This window comes from Erinaceus europaeus, chromosome 3 (assembly GCF_950295315.1).
Source record: "Erinaceus europaeus chromosome 3, mEriEur2.1, whole genome shotgun sequence".
Lineage (NCBI taxonomy): Eukaryota > Metazoa > Chordata > Mammalia > Eulipotyphla > Erinaceidae > Erinaceus > Erinaceus europaeus.
In genome coordinates, this window is record NC_080164.1 from 53,022,625 (window position 1) to 53,026,331 (window position 3,707).

Sequence of the window (3,707 nt, forward strand, 5' to 3'; positions counted from 1 at the left end):
ATTGTGTGGAGTTGTACCCCTCCTACCTTATGCTTTTGTTCACTAATCCTTTCTTAAATTAAAAATTAAAAAAAAAAAAAAAAAGAATTTTGCTGAGGTTTCATGCTTGTGCAATTCTATCACTTCTGGGGACTTCTCCCTCCCACCCCCATCCCACCTTTTATTTTGAGACAGATGAGAGATGGAGAGGGAGAGACAGACACACAGAAGGAGAGACTCCACAGCATCCCTTTTACATAAAGTGCTCCCATAAAGTGGCTGAGGGTTCAAATCAGGGTGAAATGTGTACTCTGCCATGTGAACTATCTCTCAGCCAACAACCCACATTTTCACTTGGCAGATCTTTCTGGTGATTTTCCTTTAGACCAGTGATATTTAGAATTTTCTGTGTTTATATAAATGATTACTAATCTGTGTTGTCCAATATGTCACCCACTGTCCAAAATGTGGTTATTGAGCTCTTAAAATGTGGTCAAAGCAACTGGGAAAGTGAATTTTTAGTTTTAATTTTATTTTACTTATTTCATTTAAATTGCCTCAGTCCCTTAATTTCTATCTGTTCTTACCCCTATCTCATTACTTTTAGTTGCTGCTACCACAAAGCAAATCCATCAGTAAGGATTGTAATAAATGTCTCTTTATTTTACACTGTTTTAAGTATCATAAATTTTCTACATATTACTTTCCTGATAAAGTAAAACATAAAATCCTCCTATTAAGGAAGCGGAAACAAACTGGATATACCTCCAGTGCCAAGCTTCTCTGTTGAAGTTGGTGTTCCATTAAGCACTTTGCAAATGTGAATAATGTAATAATCTTCTCAAAACATATTTGACAGGTTGTTTTAAAGAGATGTTTTACACTTTCTCTCCCAATAGACAGATATACTACAATTCTGTTTCTTTGGATAAGTTCTGAACCTCCTGTGGACTCTTGTCCAGAACTTCCTTCTAAATTTCAAGATGATGCTCTCACACCGGACACCTACTGATATTGTTAGACCTTGACTAGATACACCAAGAGAAGCCACGTAGTGTTTCAGAATCAGTAACTATGAGGCCACTTCCCAGAGTAAGTCCACAACCCCCTTCTCAATTCAGGATCCTTACTCTTCCCTTTATTATAGAGCCAATTTTAGCTGCAGTACCTAGATAAGTCACCTGACACCTTATAGGGATGATAGCAATCAAAACCAAAAGTCAATTTTGGATTAGTTAAGACTGACTTCCTTCTCTCCTGGGGAAAGGCTGCCACCTGCTGTAGTGCACTAACAAAGGCTTTTCTAAGATCACTAAACAGCCACTTCCATACAAAATTAATATAAGTGCAACTCCTTGTAAGTGCATCTCCACCTGCCTTCCATTCTGTATCGAGTATAAAGAAGAAGGTAAATAATGTCTTCCAAGTCGTTAGTTATATGAACTGTGCCAGAAGGAACTGTACCTTCAATATATGAGCATCCTTCTTTCATTCAGTAGCAAGTCTTTCAAATTAGTTAATAGTAGCCTTCATAAAATCTCTGCTGTTAAGAGGCTTATTACTTTCTCAAGTGTTCTAGTTTAATGTATTTTTATCTGCTCTTCACAGCACTGGCAAGTAGTTAGTAGGTGAAGGGATAAAAGGGGAAAAAATGATAGTTTTTATGGTGGCAGCCTAGAGCCTTACATTCTGAATTTCTGAAAAAATCTTCCCCAAACTTGCTGCTACACTTTTCCATTCCTCCCCCATGCTATTCATTCTCCACCAGCAACTGAAGTCTACTATACACATACCATTTAGGATTGTGTTTGCTCTCCATTGTCTTCCCAGCATAAAAAGAGAGAGAGAGAGAGAAAGAGAGAGAGAAGAAGGGGAAAAGGAAGGAAGAAAAAGAAAGAAGGGGGGGAAAAAAGGCCTCACTCTACTCCCACTTTCCTACCTATATCTTGCATTTGATTTGACTGTGAGGTGCTCTGATATCTCTCTCTGTCTCTATCTCCCTTTTTCATTAAAAAAAATTGACATTAAAACAATTAGTGCCACAAACTCTCATGCCTGAGGCTCCAAAGTCCCAGGTTCAATCCCCCACACCACCATAAGCCAGAGCTGAGCAGTGCTCTGGTATTTCTCTCTCTGTCTGCATCTCTCTTGAAAATAAAATAAATAAATAAATAATATTTTTAAAAAATTAGTGCCTTTGTATCTAGGTAACTTGCCAAACTTATGTAATTACCTAGGAATTCCAACATCTAGTAAACTCAATACAAACTGATATTAACAACTAAAATTCTAATATCCAAAAGGTTTCCAATATAAGAAAAATGGTACAGGAACTTCTAATCAAAAATAACTGAAGCAAAAATACCTTGGAGGCCAGGCCCTGGTGCCTGGTGCACATGGCTGAGTACACAAGTTACTCAAGGGCCTAGGTTGAAATCCCTTCTCACCACCAACAGGGGGAAAACTTCATGAGCAGTGTAGCAGTGCTACAGGTGTCTTCCTTTCCCTCTCTGTCTCTCTCTAGTTCCTCTCTCAATTTCTCTGTACAACCAAAATTAATAAATGAATGAATAAATATTTTTAAAAGAATACCTCAACAACTAGTGAGCACTATAAAAGCCACGGCATCAACACAACTGATATAAAATGTCTATTTGTCTTTTCCAAACCTATTTAGAAAACTGTATAATTATCCACACTATAATTCTGGAGAGTGCTTGACTTCTCTGCATTTAAATTAAGGGAGAGAGAAGCATACTTTTATGGTAGAAAAGAATTGAGAGATTTTGTTAGTATACATGTAGGCAATTTTCACAGTTCATTTATTTGGCTATCCTCTGGATAGTGAGAAACATGATCATAAAAACTAAAGATTTCGGGAGTCGGGCGGTAGTGCAGCAGACTAAGCACATGTGGCGCAAAGTGCAAGGACCAGCGTAAGGATCCTGGTTCGAGCCCTCAGCTCCCCACCTGCAGGGGAGTCGCTTCACAAGTGGTGAAGCTGGTCTGCAAGTGTCTTTCTTTCTCTCCCCGTCTCTGTCTTCCTCTCCTCTCTCCATTTCTCTCTGTCCTATCCAACAACAATGACATCAATAATAACGACAATAAAACAATGGCAAAAAAAAGGGAATAAATAAGTATCTTTTTTTTAATTTAATTTATTTATTCCCTTTTGTTGCCCTTGTTGTTTTTTTATTGTTGTAGTTATTATTGTTGTTGTCGTTGTTGGATAGGACAGAGAGAAATGGAGAGAGGAGGGGAAGACAGAGAGGAGGAGAGAAAGATAGACACCTGCAGACCTGCTTCACCGCCTGTGAAGCGACTCCCCTGCAGGTGGGGAGCCGGGGTTTGAACCGGGATCCTTATGCCGGTCCTTGTGCTTTGCGCCACCTGCGCTTAACCCACTGCACTACAGCCCGACTCCCAAGTATCTTTTTTTAAAAACTAAAGATTTCACTATTAATCCAAGAATTCAACAAGTAGGAAACAGACTGAATGACCTTTAACTTCCACTATAAATAGGACCCACTTAGAGAAAAATGTACTTCAAATAATAGTTAAAAGACTTACTTTCTTTCCTTTTCATTTGGCAAAGATTTAAAATTTAATAGCCTGTGTTGGCAAAGATGTAGGTAAATGGACAAATGTACTTGTCCTATGTTTGTGGCAGTGTAAGCGATTTACAACTTCTGGAAGACAATTTTGCAATATATAGCAAAAACCTAAGA